This window comes from Pristis pectinata, chromosome 15 (genome assembly GCF_009764475.1).
Source record: "Pristis pectinata isolate sPriPec2 chromosome 15, sPriPec2.1.pri, whole genome shotgun sequence".
In the NCBI taxonomy this organism is placed as follows: Eukaryota; Metazoa; Chordata; class Chondrichthyes; order Rhinopristiformes; family Pristidae; genus Pristis; species Pristis pectinata.
This window is the reverse complement of record NC_067419.1, coordinates 16,028,525-16,044,118: the sequence shown is the minus strand read 5'-3', so window position 1 is coordinate 16,044,118 and position 15,594 is coordinate 16,028,525.

The window sequence follows — 15,594 nt, the reverse complement described above, 5'->3', positions numbered from 1 at the left end:
AGTGTAGTGAATAATGAACGTAGTATGTCAAATTAAAATTAGTACAATTAACTTGCTCTTTCATCTGGAAATTATGTTAGGTCATTGAGGAGGGAGGAGGTTAAAGAGCAAGCATTTCAACTGCGCTTGCATGGGAAGTGTGGAAAGGGGATGGAGTGAAGATTGAACTATTGAAGAGTGAAGTATTGTTGGAAGGGACCCTTCTGAATGTGGAAGGGAAGGGGAAGATATGTTTGGTGGTAGCATCACGCCAGAACTGCTGGAAATAGTGGGGGATGATCCACTGAATGTATAGAGTAAGGCAAACAGAAAGGAAACCAGTCATGGATTTGGGATGGGTGGTAAAAGGGTTAAATCAGCAGAGCAGGGAATAGAATGGACACAGTAAGAGGGCCTGAGGAGTACAGAGGAAGGGATTTCTTGTTTTTTTGGAAGAAGTAAGATATGTTGGAAGTACTGGCATGGAAGGCATTATCATCAGAATGTGTGCAATGGAGAAATTGGGAGAATAGAATGGTGTCTTGCAGGAAGCAGGCTGGGAGAAACTAAAATCAAGATAGCTGCAGGCTTCTTCAGAAGGTCAGAGGCCAAGGGATCCAAGGAAGCTTGGCTGTGTAGATTAGGAATAGGCTTGCATGTAGAAAGCAGAGGGTTGTGGTGGAAGGAGTGCCCTCAGATTGGAAGGCAGTGACTAGTGGTGTCCCGCAGGGATCGTTTCTGGGACCTCTACTTTTTGTGATATTTATAGATGACTTAGATGAGGGGGTGGAGGGCTGGGTTAGTAAGTTTGCGGACAACACTAAGATAGGCGGTGTTGTGGATAGTGTGGAGGGCTGTCGGAGCTTACAGAGGGATATTGATAGGATGCAGAGCTGGGCTGACAAGTGGCAGATGGAGTTCAATCCGGAGAAGTGTGAGGTGGTACACTTTGGAAGGACAAACTCCAGGGCAGAGTACTGGGTGAATGGCAAGGTACTTGGCAGTGTAGAGGAGCAGAGGGATCTGGGGGTTCATATTTACAGTTCATTGAAAGTTGCCTCACAGGTGGAAAGAGCAGTTAAGAAGGCCAATGGGATGTTGGCTTTCATAAGTCGCGGGATTGAGTTTAAGAGCCGCGAGGTGATGATGCAGCTTTACAAAACTCTAGTTAGGCCACACTTAGAGTACTGTGTTCAGTTCTGGTCGCCTCATTATAGGAAGGATGTGGAGGCATTGGAGAGGGTGCAGAGGAGATTTACCAGGATGCTGCCTGGATTGGAGAGTATTGAATATGAGGAGAGGCTTAAGGTGCTAGGGCTTTATTCACTGGAAAGGAGGAGGATGAGAGGAGACATGACAGAGGTATATAAAATATTGAGAGGAATAGATAGAGTAGACAGTCAGCGCCTCCTTCCCAGGGCACCAACGAGAGGTCATGGCTTTAAGGTTATGGGTGGGAGGTTCAGGGGAGATGTCAGAGGGAGGTTTTTCACCCAGAGAGTGGTTGGTGCATGGAATGCACTGCCTGGGGTGGTGGTGGAGGCAGATACATTGAACAGGTTCAAGAGCTTGTTGGATAGGCATATGGAGGAATGTGAGATAGAGGGATATGCGGGAGGAAGGGGTTAGGTAGTGTGAGGGTGGTCTGATGGACGGCACAACATGGTGGGCCGAAGGGCCTGTTTTGTGCTCTATGGTTCTATGTTGTTCACTAGCCTGTCTTGAGAAATTGTGATTTCTTTTCAATTATAACAAATTTATTTGTGATTTCAATTATCATGCAGGGCTTATGACCCCAGACTACAAAGAGGTTCTCTTAAATGTCTTCTGAAATAGCCCAGCAAATCCCAGTCACACAGCTGTTGTGACAATTAATTTCAGCTTTAACATTGAAGACACATCCCATTGTATTATGTGGTACTACTACTTTGTTAAGTGCAACAGTCTTAAAACAGATCTAGTATCCATGAAGTGTTTGGTCCACTAGCAACAGCAGAGTTCTATTCCATCACAATCTATAACCTTCTCCCTTGGCATATTAATCAGTCTACCATCACTGTTAAGACAGGAAAGCAAGTCTGATTCACTGAGGAATGTAAAAGAGCATGCCACGACCAGCATTAAAAAGCTGCCATCCTAGTAAAGCTACAGCACAGGACAGCGTGTAAGCAGTATGTTATCCACAAAGTGATTCCCCCAACCATTTTAGGTAATTAGCATTCAATTAGTCTATTCTCAATCATCAGAAAAGTGGTAGAAGTGGTTGTGCTATCAAATGCCATTTACTCACCAATGTTTTGCTAATATATTTTGAAAAGCAAGAATGATCCTTCAAAGCAAAGCATGATCCTTCATCAGAATGAAACATTAATTATGTTCCACTCTTCACTGATGCTGCCTGACCTGCTGAGTATACCCAGCATTTTCTGTTTTTGTTGCCTACTTATTTATATTCAGTTTGAGTTCTGTGAAGCTATGGACCAAAAATAGGCAAAAGAATTGCATTCCAAAGTCAGATGAGAATGATTGCATTGGAAATTAAAGTAGCAATTCATAGTGTGTGGCATCACAATATATGAATAAAGTTGAAATCAATGGGAATCAGGGACAACGTTTTCTACTGGCTGGATTTTTATATGGTATTAAGGATGATGGTTTTGTCATTGGAAGTTAATTATCTCAGCTCCAATAGATCAAAATAATAATTCCTTATATTGTTTCATAGGACCAAACATCTTTAGTTTAATCAACGACTCTTCCTCTATCATGAAGTTAGGTGGGGGTGTCTGATGATGACAGCACACTGTTCAATTTCATTTGCAATAAATCAGATAACAAAATGAACTATGCCTACCTTCATCAAGCTCTGGATGACATTCATGCTTGAGTTGAAAATTGGCAAGAGATTTTGTCCTCACATGAGCCAGGCAATGAACAGCTGCAACAATGGAAAGGCTAACAACTTGCTCTGGATGTTCAACAGCATCACCATCCTCAAATTCCCCCACTATTAACATTCTGGAGGTCATCATTGACCACAAACATTTCTGAAGAAAGCAATTAAGTAGGTAAATGGCATTTTGGCCATTTGAAGGAAATCAGTACCGGAGTAAAGATCACTAACTGCATATATGTGGCCTTAGTGAGACCACACCTGGAGATTTGTGCATAGTTTTGGCCTCATTACCCAAAAAAATTATATACCGCCACAAAGGGCACGTATTCACCAAACAGGTTGCTGGAATAGCAAGAGAGATTAAGCAGACCATGTATTATCTGGAGTTTAGAAGAATGAAGGGTGGAGGTCATAGTATTAGAAGATGGGGTAGGCTATTTACGTTTGTGGTGAAGAGAAATGTCTTCGCTCAGAGGGTGCTGAATCTTTGGAATTCTCTACCCTGGATTGCTGATTGCATTCAAAACAGAGATCAATAGATTTCTAGATTGTCAAGCTATGGAGACGGGGTAGGAAAATGGCATCGAAGATCAGTCATGACTTTGTTGAATGGCAAAATGGCAGAGGTGGCTATTTCTGTTTTTCAATTTTTTGTTTTTGTTATAGGAAACATTCCCCCTCTCTGTGACAAGCACAATATGGCTACAGGACATATATCTACACCATGCACTGCAGCAACTCACTTCATTAACAGCACTTCCCAGCCCTATGTTCTTTACCATCTGGAAGGACAAGAGCAACAGAGGCGTGGAGGTGCCAGCACCTGGAAGTCTGCCTCCAAATTATCCTGACTTGTAGATATGTTGATGTTCCTTCACTGTCAGTAAATATAGGTACTCCTCGTCTAATAGCTGCATGACATGGAATGCAGAAGGTGACTCATTTTAGAAGCAAGTGGGGAAGGGGCATTAAATGCCAGTGTTGCCATGGTGCTCATATTGCAAAGAGAACAGAAGAAAAAAAATCACTTGTACATTTAATTTATCCCAGTCAAACTGACTGGAAATAAATAAAAATGAATGGCCAGGATAGATGCATAGAAACTGGACATGGAGCTTTAAGTCTTGGTGATTAGATCTCTGGACTAATAAAAGTAAAATTTATCATCCACGTTAGATCAGGCAAAAGGTCAGTTAAATAAGAGATCTTTATCATAAATTATTACAGTAGGACAGAAGATTCCCTAGCTTTACTGTGATCACAGACTTAATTGTTTCACCTTTGACTGATTAGTAACTAGGGACAAGCCCCTGGCATAAACTGGGAGAGAAAAAAATCCATAAGAGGGAGAAATTGATATTGTTAACCTGGAACACTCAAGAGGTTTGTTATATTTAGTTTCAAATTTAACCAAGTTTAAATGTAAAAAGTGGAATATTTGTGAATAGTAGTGTTGTTCTTCTTGGGCAATTCCTTGGTGTTGGGGATGACATGCTTTTACTCTAGTCCTGTGGATTCTGAGAATGCTGATGGGACCAATGTTGGATTCACAGGTGGGGCAGGAGGTGCTTGATATAGTTTGATGGCAGGTGGTGCACACTTTCTGCATTTTCGCATGGCTTCCATGTGCTACAGGGGAGATTAACTTCTCAGCACCATCCTAGATGTGTTTTCTCCAGTTTGATCAGTCATGCACCAAGGATTCCCATGAGTTGGTGAGGATGTTACATTTTTTCACTACTTGAAAACGTCTTTGAAGTGTTTCCTGTTTAGGGAGTCTGATGTGAAACATGCAAATGATATGGCTTCTCATTGGAGTTGGCTAAGTGTAATTAGAGTCTTCACACTGGCTTAGAGAGGACACTGGCAGTGTTTTGTTTATCCTGCCAGTGGATCTGGAGGGTTTTAGGAAGGTACCATTGCTTTGAGGTTTCTGCTGCTGGTAGTCAGCATCTCTTAAATGTGCAGGAGAGATGAGGATTGGTGGACCACAAGTTTTGTGTTGGGTTTAAACAACGGAAGGGAATATCATCTCAGGGACCCATATGAGTCCCTGGCAGGGGACCATAGGTGACCAGGAGGTCCGATACTTTTAAGGATCATTTCTATAATTTGTGACTAGAGAGCTTAACCTGCTGATCTAGGGGTAGATCCTACTGCTGATTTGGAAACTAATCTAACACGCTTTTCCAGCAAATTACCTGCTATCAGCTCCATCAGGATGGCTGCAGCGATGAGTGCCTCGGGAGGAGGACATGGGACCTGAAACACTGTCAGCATGGCAGTGAAAGATATCAGCAAGGGAAATCCTTTCACCAGGGACCTCTTCATCAAGAAAGTCCTACTGGAGTGCTGCAAGTTCAAGGAGAAGGACACCTACTGCCTCCAGGACTTCCCAGGTAACGGGTACTTTGACGTTCCTTCAAGTACCCGGTGGGATGGCAGAAGATGCTACAGGACTTTCGGGAGAGGGGGAATGCAGCTCCGCTGTCATTGCTGAAGGAATGAGAGATAACAGTGCACATGTTCAATCCACGTGTGCCCGTTGTGGATGTTCTCACCTTCCTGGCCCATTACATCAAAGGAGCAGGAAGCAACATGGATATTAAAAACCTGTTTGGGATCTGGACCAGCAAGCACCAGGTGAAGGTCAAGCTAAGGGTGGATGCTAATGGTGCTATCATCCACCCTCCCTCAGTGTTTGCTATTTGAGGAAACTGCGGTTACATGGTAGATGCAGGACAACCCAGACTGTTGTAACTGTAACAAGTCTGGACTTGTGGCAGCCCAGTGCAGTGATCTGCAAGAACTGCAAGCAGGAAGACCACCAGACCAAGGAATGCAGAGAAAGTTAAAGTAGCAACCTGTGTGGGGAGGCAGGCAGTGCACAGGCAATAAGAGGGGGAGCTGGCACCAACAACCCCCGGAGGAATGCTGACACCCCCCACTATCAGTGCAGAAGCCCCAGCAAAGACTGAGACCAGGGTTGAGGAAAAGCCAACTGGCTTGAGCTCCAAACTCCAGCCACAAACCTCCAGGCTCCTCCCCAAGAGGAGGAGTCAATGGAAGAGGGGAGGGCAGAGGGACAAGAAGGGGAATAGCAGTGGTGAAAAGAAAAAAATTCCCAGAAGATACCACCCAAGAGACAACGGGCTGCAGAAAGTAAAAGTAATGGGAAGAAAAGGTCAATGCAACCGACAGATGCCAGCAACCTCTCCTCATCGGAGGATGAAGCAAATATGGGAAATCGTCGACGCAGGCAGAGGGAGCACCAAAATGGACGGGACAAGGAGGAGGGGAGTCCACAGACAAATAAGGCTGAGGAAGAAATTCAGCCTGCTACACCCCAACTCTAGAAGACCGGGAGCAGCACAGTGTCCAGTGCACCCCAGCTCTGGGAGACCGGGAGTTGCACAGAGGCCAATGGCCCCCAGCTCCGGGAGACTGGGAGCAGCACAGAAACCGTCAGCCCCCAGCTCCGGGAGACCGGGAGCAGCATGACGTCCGGTGCATCCCAGCTCCGAGAGATGGAGGGTACAGAACAAACAGAGCCAGAGGGCAAAACAGGAACAGAGACTAATCTCCTCCCAGTGATTAGTTCCACCAGCATTGCCACACCCTGGGGAGGACCATTCCCAGTACCTGAGCCCAAAAACAGTGCTGCAGTTCACCAAGGCTGTCAGCATGAGGGCTCAGGCTGATTGACAATGGTCAGTATTTGTGATCCCCGAACTCAAGTAACTATAGAAATAAAACTGGCATCTCTAAACATACACAGTGTTAAGAGCACTGTGTGATGTGTGAACACCTTGGCAAGGTCAAGGCTGATGTAACCTTTTTACAGGAGTGTGGGCTGCCACACCTCTGGAACTATCAGAGGTGGTCGCGATGGTGGTCCCAGGGATTGTCTATATGGTCAGGGGGGAATGATAGTTGCGCATCCGGCTTGGGGATTCTCTATCACTGAAGTCAAAGAGGTGGTGGGGGTGGTGGGGGGGGTGGTGGCTCCTTGTGGCTGATGTAAAGTACCATAACAATCTGCTCTGGCTAATCAATGTTTACACCACGCCCGTGTTGAGTGAGCGGCTAGCTGTCCTCAAGCAGCTCCCACTGCTGCTGGCAATGTCCCTACCAGTCGTTCTGACCAGTGACTTCAACTGCATCATTGACGCAGCTGGACATTCCGGCAGTGCTGACAGGAGACTGGACAGCTGCTCCAGACTCCTGATGGGAACAGTTAAAGATGCAAAGTCAAGCAACGCCTTCAGCACCCCTGCAGGTAGAGCACAGCCACAATACACTTGGACCGTTTCGGATAGCTCATTACGGTCCAGGATAGACTTCCTCTTCACATTGAAGGCAGTCATGGTCGGATCCACTGACGTCACGCCGGTGTTCTTCCCTGACCACTGCCTCCTTCGAGCCTTCTGTCTCCTACAAGAGGACCTGAAGGCAGGCAAGGGGATGTGGAAGTTGAATGTCAAGCTGCTGACCCCAAAGAACATTGAGGGACTAAAGGAGGATTACACAGGTTGGAGAGCCATGAAGCGTCTCTTTGACTCCCTGATTCACTTGTGGGAAGTAACCAAGGAAAACATCAAGTGGTTCTTCATCCTCAAAGATGTTCAGAAAGCTAGACAGAGTCAGAGGGAACTGCGCCAACTCCAGATAGACTTGCAGCAACTTCTCCTTCTGCAGTCGATGGAGGGGTGGATGTGAGAGAGAAACTACGAGAAGTGAAGAGTCGGCAGGCTGTGCTCTTTGCCTCTGAATCCTCAAAGATCATCTTCAGCTCCAGAGTCCGCTTTGTGGAACAGCATGAGACGTGCTCACGCTTCTTCTTCCGAAAGGTTCACAGGGGGAGCTTTGTGATCCACAGCCTTAAGGAAGAGGATGGCTCAGTAACATCCTCACAGAGAGACACGCTGAGGATCTGCAGATCCTTCTATGCCAGTCTGTATGACAGTAAGTAAGACCACAGATAGCACAGCCTCCCAAAATTTCCTGTCCTCTGTCACAGAGGTGCTAGACAACAGCACGTGTGAGGGTCAGGATCAGCCATTCTCTCTGGAGAAGCTGACTGGCTCCATCCATTCCCTTGGCATGAATAAAACTCCTAGAAGCGACGGCTTACTGGCAGAGTGGTACTTGGCTCTGTGGGACTGGATGGGCCCGGACCTGCTGGAAGTGTACAACGCTATGCTTCTGGCTGGCAGCATGTCAGACTCCATGAGGAAGGGCACCATTACCCTCATTACAAGCAGAAGGGGGAGACGGAGGACATCAGGAATTGGAGACCCATTTCACTGTTGAATGTGGATTATAAGATCCTGTCCAAGGCCTTCGGCAACTAGGTTGTCTGCTCTGGGATGGGTGATCCACCCAGACCAAACCTGTGCTGTACCTGGCAGGAAAATCTCTGATAGCCTTGTGCTGCTCAGGGATACCATCGCCTACGTGCAGGACAGAGGGGTGGATGCCTGCTTGGTCAACTTAGACCAGGAGAAGGCCTTTGACAGGATATCACACATGTAAATGTTGGACATGCTCTCCAAAATAGGTTTTGGGGAGGGAATCAGAAATTGGATCCAACTGCTCTACACAGATATCCGTAGTACAGTTCAAATCAAATGGCAGGAGACAGATAGTTTCCCCATCAAGTCTGGAGTAAGGCAGGGTTGTCCACTCTCCCCTATCCTGTTTGTGTGTTGCATAGAATCCTTTGTCAAATCCATCAGGAAAGATGAGAGCATAAGAGGGGTGATGTTGCCAGGCAGTGGAGGTACACAAGTCAAAACCTTCCTGTACATGGACGATGTCGCCGTCTTCTGCTCAGATTCACGGTCAGTTCGCAGATTGATTAGCATCTGCGACCAGTTTGAGTTGACATCGGGGGCCAGAGTCAACCGCAGGAAGAGCAAGGCCATGCTCTTCGTCAACTGGCCTGACCAATCCAATGTCCCCTTCACCGTCAGGTCTGACTACCTGAAGGTGCTGGGGCTCTGGTTCGGAGGGGGTGAGGCGTGTAACAAGAATTGGCTGGAGTGGATTGGGAGGGTCAAACAAAAATTGGGATTGTGGAAAAGGCGTTCTCTGTCAATAACTTGGAAGAACTTGGTCTTCAGGTGCGATATGCTTTCAGGGCTGCTGTACTTGGTGCAGGTGTAGCCTGTTCCTCGCTCCTTTGCCTCAGCGTTCACCTGAGACATCTTCCAGTTTATCTGGGGGTCCAAGATGGAGCGAGTCCAACGGGTCTCGCTGCACGTCCCCTCAGAATGGGGGCAAAAGTGTACCCGATGTTGCCCTCATCCTGATGACCACCTTCGTGTGTGGCTGTTGTCACGAACCAGCAACAAAAGAAACACACTGAGCATGATTCAGTGTTAAAAACTATTTTATTAATCACTACTATTGATAATATGTAAAATAAAAGTAAAAATGTTAGTATGTTAGAATTCAAAAATGTTAAACCTCGAACGTTAACCCCAAAACTAAACTCGTCGTGTGTGTGTGTGACAAAGTCCAAAACTCCCAGTTCCGGAATGGTTCTTAAAGTTCAGTTCCGCAAGCCATAAGGTGAAACATGAGCAAGGGCTTCTTCAACAACCACCATTGTCTGAAGATAAGATGTAGATGTAGAAAAACAGAGAGAGAGTAAATACGAAATCCAAATGTTCCACGATGGAACCCAAACGACACTTCAGTGTTTACTCGGTAGTGACTTCCTCACCCCGAAAAGCATCCGAACCGTGGTCGTCCACACACAAATACCTGTTTCCTTCTACAGGTCAGCAACAAAGTGAACTCCACCGGATTACTTCCAACTTCCATACATGGATTTCAGTGGCAAACACAGTTATTGTTTCTCATCCCTCGATAGAGAAAACAAGCAGGCTGGTGTCTCTCTCCCTTCTCTCTCTCTCTTTCTTCTAACCTCTTCAACAACGTCATTACGTCCTTTATCTTCTATTGACGTAAGCACGCCCCACACACACATACACACACACTCTCTATCTTAAAGGGACTTTCACTGAGTCCGTAACACCTCCCACCTAAAAAAAAATTTTCCCAAGAAAATTTTAACCGCGCATACAGTTAGTAATGTTAATAATTATCATGCTACACAACTACAGACTATCAGATTAGTACAGATACATGTTTCCCATTTAACATCGGGAAAGACAATCAGCAATCACATTATCTTTGCCTTTAATGTGAGTTATCATGAGATCAAACTCTTGCAAAATTAAACTCCAGTTTAACAGCCTTCTGTTCTTGTTTTTGACTCGGCTCAGAAACACCAATGGGTTATGATCTGTATACACAGTCAATGGTTTCTGAGCGGTGCAAACATATACACTGAAATGTTGCAAGGCTAAAACAAGCGACAGTAATTCTTTCTCTATGGTGGAATAATTCTTTTGATGCTCATTAAATTTCTTTGAAAAGTAAGCTACAGGATGGTCAATATCATCAAGGTCACCCTTCTGCAACAACACAGCTCCTGCAGCTTCATCACTGGCATCTACTGCTAATGAAAATGGCTTTTCAAAGTCAGGTGTTCTGAGCACAGGATGGTAGCATAAAATGGCTTTCAGCTTCTCAAATGCTTCTTGACAAGAATCTGTCCAAACAAACTTTACTCCCTTCTTCTGAAGATTAGTTAGGGGAAGAGCAATATCAGCAAAATTTTTACAAAATTTTCGGTAATATCCAACCATTCCCAAAAATCTTCTAACAGTCCTCGTACCTGTGGGAATAGGGAACTCAGATATTGCTTGAACTTTTGCCTGAACAGGAGCTTGCTTGCCTTGACCTACAACATAACCAAGATACGTCACAGTGGCATGGCCAAATTCACTTTTAGCCAAGTTAACTGTAAGGTTAGCCTTGGAAAGTCTTTCAAACAACCTTTCTAACGCAGAGATGTGATCTTCCCAAGTATCATTCCCAGTCACTAAGTCGTCAATGTAGGCATCTGTATGTTTTAACCCATGAATCACTGAATTAATCATTCTTTGAAATGTTGCCGGAGCATTTTTCATTCCAAATGGCAAAACATTGTATTCATACAATCCAGAAGGGGTTACAAAGGCTGAAATTTCCCTTCCTCTTTCTGTTAATGGAACACACCAGTACCCTTTTAATAGGTCAATCTTTGTAAGAAATTTTGCCTTTCCCACTCTGTCTATGCAATCATCCACTCTAGGAATAGGGTAAGCATCTGACTTTGTTACAGCATTCACTTTCCTGTAATCTGTGCAAAATCTAACAGTTCCATCAGGTTTAGGTACAATAACACAGGGCGAACTCCAATTTGAAGTAGAATGTCTAATAATATCATTTTCCAACATGTATTTTATTTCCTGATCAACAAGTTTACTTTTTTCCACATTCATTCGATATGGGTGTTGTTTGATTGGTTTTGCATCCCCAACATCAACATCATGGGTAATTATCGATGTTCTGTTTGGAACATCTGGGAACAGATTTTTAAATTTTAAAATTAATTCTCTCATCTGTTGTTTTTGTGAAACTTGTAAATGGTCCAACTTCGTTTCAAGGTTCTCCAGGATATTTTGGTTTTTTAGTTTCGATGGAACAATATTTGGTCTAAATTGGCCTTCCTCAACATCAACATCAGGCATTCTAGAAACAACCTTTTCACCATCCACCAAGGCCACAACTGAATCCCTCTCATAATAAGGTTTTAGCATGTTTACATGACAGAGTTGTGTTTTCTTGCGTCTATCTGGTGTTTTGATTATATATGTTAGATCAGTCACTCGAGATTCAATAACATAGGGTCCAGAAAAACGAGCTTGCAAGGGATTATTTTGGCTAGGGAAAAACACCAACACCTTTTGCCCCACTGCGAATGTCCTAGGCCGAGCACGTCTATCAAAATATGTCTTCATTCTTATCTGGCTGGTTTTCAAATTCTCTCTCGCTAGCTGGCAGACTCTCTCCAACCGAGTTTTAAATTTTTAGACATAGTCCAACAGACTCAAGTGAACTTCCTCATTAACCCATTGCTCTCTTAACAACTCCATTTTTGACATAATATCCAATTGGCACTTTTTCAATCTCCTCACATGAGAGAGCTTTTTCTTTCAATTCTGTCAACTCAGGGTCCTTTGTCTGTTCCACCATAAAATCCTTCCTCGACAAAGACAAATCTTTAAATTCAGGCTCACTGTAAGGATGTTGATCCTCCAGTGAAGACAGAAAAGTCTCAGATAAGGCATCAAAATTTTCTTCCTGTTTAGGACTGTCACAAGGAACCACATCAGACTGCACCGGACTGTCTGTCTTGGCTAATTCTTTAGCTCTAGCTCGAGTCACCGCACATGATGGGTAAACATCTGGATCATCCTCAGACTCATCAATCCTTGGTTTGGTTGTTAACCGTACCACAGGATCACTTTCTCCATTTGCAAGGTCATTTCCCAATAACAAAGAAACTCCTTCCACTGGCAAACTAGGTCTTATCCCTATCTCGACTGGTCCTTCTACGAACTTTGACTTTAAAATCACCCTGTGAAAAGGGACAGACATGGTCTCACCTGTAACGCCTCGTACTAGATTTACTTCACCAGTGTCACTTTCTTCACCAAAATTTAAAACACTGTCCAGCAAGAGAGATTGACTAGCCCCAGTATCTCTAAGAATTTTCACTGGCACCTGGGGTGACTCATCATTCAGTGAAACAAAACCCTCTGATACATACGAACGGAATTCTTTTCTCACCTCCTCCAACTTTTCCGCTTTTCCCTCTTGCAAGGACTGATCTTTAACAGCATCTCCTAAACCTTTTTGATTTTTAATTGCCTGAAAGCAAGCATTGGGCCCAGCTTCCTTCTTTTTCTTCAAAAGGGCACAATTAGATATCACGTGGCCAGGTTTCCTACAGTAATAACAAGTACGCTCAACAGGTTTCTCCAGCCCTGGCTTCTTTTCATCTTTTCCTTTTTGATTACCTCCCAATTTAATCTCCGGTTTACCTGGATTGTCTTTGTAACTCTTTTGAAAGGTTTTAGGTTGTCCCCATTTGGATTTATGGGTTAAAGCATAATCATCTGCCAACCTAGCAGTTTCTTGTAAAGTTTCCACTGCCTTTTCATTTAAATATGTTGTTAATTCAGCTGGAACACATCTTTTAAAGTCTTCCACCAGTATCAATTCTGTCAATTTATCATAATCCCCATCTACATTTTTAGCCAGGCACCATCGTTCAAAACATATTCCCTTTCCATTGGCAAATTCCATATAAGTCTGATCTGCAGATTTCCTCAAGTCTCTGAATTTTTGTCTATAAGCCTCAGGGACCAATTCATAGGCCTTCAAAATAGCTTGTTTTACCTTGGTATAATCAGCTGCATCCTCAACAGACAAAGCAGAATAAGCTTTTTGAGCTTTACCTTTAATCACACTCTGTACCATAAGAGCCCATCCTTTCCTTGGCCAGTTTGAACTCACAGCAACCTTTTCAAAATGTTGGAAATACTGATCAACCTGATCTTCTTCAAACGGAGGGACTAATCGAACCTCCCTGCTGGCTGAAAAACCATCATCAGAATCAGATTCCGAACTCCTACGCTTCATTTGTAACTCATGCTGCCTCTTTTTCTCCTCGTTATCCAGCTCCATCTTCTTCAATTCCATCTGCTTCATTGCTAGATCAGCCTCTATCTTCATCTGAGTTAGCTTTTGTTCAGTCTCTAATTTCTTTTGTTCGGCCTCTAATCTCTTTTGCTCTCGTTCAGCTTCTATCTTTAACTGGGTTTGCTCGCGTTCAGCTTCTATCTTTAACTGGGTTTGCTCTCGTTCAGCCTCTATCTTTGCCAGCTGCACCTGTGCCTCAGAAATTGCTATTTCACTGCCAGGAAACTGTTTTAACACTTCCTTCTCAAACACCTTCTTTTCCACATAATGGCCAGCTATCAATCTCTGAATATCTGCCTTTCTCATAGACTGCTTTACTTCTGTAAGGTTTTGCCTTGTAGCAATCTTTATCAAATCATCCTTTTTCGCCACCTCCAATCCCTTTTGGGTTGGTGACTCCAAAAATGCCTTAATATCCATTGCTGCTGGTTTCCACACACACAAGCCAATTAAAAAGAATTTATCAGACCTCCCTCAAAAATCTTTGGATTGAATCTCGAACAAATCTCGTCAATCTGGGGTACAATCCCAGACGACACTCGTTAACCTTGGGAACTATCCCGGACGAGCCCCCAATTTTGTCACGAACCAGCAACAAAAGAAACACACTGAGCATGATTCAGTGTTAAAAACTATTTTATTAATCACTACTATTGATAATATGTAAAATAAAAGTAAAAATGTTAGTATGTTAGAATTCAAAAATGTTAAACCTCGAACGTTAACCCCAAAACTAAACTCGTCGTGTGTGTGTGTGACAAAGTCCAAAACTCCCAGTTCCGGAATGGTTCTTAAAGTTCAGTTCCGCAAGCCATAAGGTGAAACATGAGCAAGGGCTTCTTCAACAACCACCATTGTCTGAAGATAAGATGTAGATGTAGAAAAACAGAGAGAGAGTAAATACGAAATCCAAATGTTCCACGATGGAACCCAAACGACACTTCAGTGTTTACTCGGTAGTGACTTCCTCACCCCGAAAAGCATCCGAACCGTGGTCGTCCACACACAAATACCTGTTTCCTTCTACAGGTCAGCAACAAAGTGAACTCCACCGGATTACTTCCAACTTCCATACATGGATTTCAGTGGCAAACACAGTTATTGTTTCTCATCCCTCAATAGAGAAAACAAGCAGGCTGGTGTCTCTCTCCCTTCCTCTATCTCTCTTTCTTCTAACCTCTTCAACAACGTCATTACGTCCTTTATCTTCTATTGACGTAAGCACGCCCCACACACACATACACACACACTCTCTATCTTAAAGGGACTTTCACTGAGTCCGTAACACTGTATCAGTTGGTATGTGGACCCCAAGTATGTGGGCACCAAGTGTCACTATGTGTTGAGGTGCTACCTGTCCTTGGTGTTGTGGAAGATAGGCCTGGCCCCTCTGCCGCGCAACGCCCCAATCAGCTGGATGTTACCGCACTACCTGTCCTTTGTGGAAGAGTTCTTCCAAGTAAACACCTTTGATCACAAGTCCATCAGGCAGTGGTCAGCACGGAATGTACTGCAGACACTGCAGGATGGGGACATTATCGATTCTGTGGGTTTGTTCCTGGTACAAACGGTCCAAACCATACGGCTGCAGTGAGGAAGAAACGGTCACCCACCTTTTTGCAGACTGTGGATTTGCTAAGAGGGTGTCGAGACGATGCAAGGGTCTGTGTCCCGGTTCTCCCTCAGCAGCTGTGTAACAAAGGACTCTCTGATCTACAGGCTGTTCCTGGGTCACACACTGAGACAGACATCAAGTGCTGCTGGAAAGTCATCAACTTGGTGAAGAATGCCCTTTGGTCTGCCCGAAACTTGTTGGTCTTCCAGCACAGTGAGATGTCTGTAAGGGAATGCTGCAGACTAGCACAGTCCACGCTGCAAGAGTACATGCTGAGGGACGCACTGAAGCTCGGTGCAGCCAATGCTAAGGCTCTGTGGAGAAGGACCACAGTCTTGGCTCCTCCCGCTACCGCACATGGAGGGGGAGAGTTGGGTGGGGAAGCCCCTTGAACAATGAAAGGGGTATCACCTCAGGGAGCCACATAAGTGGCAACGGT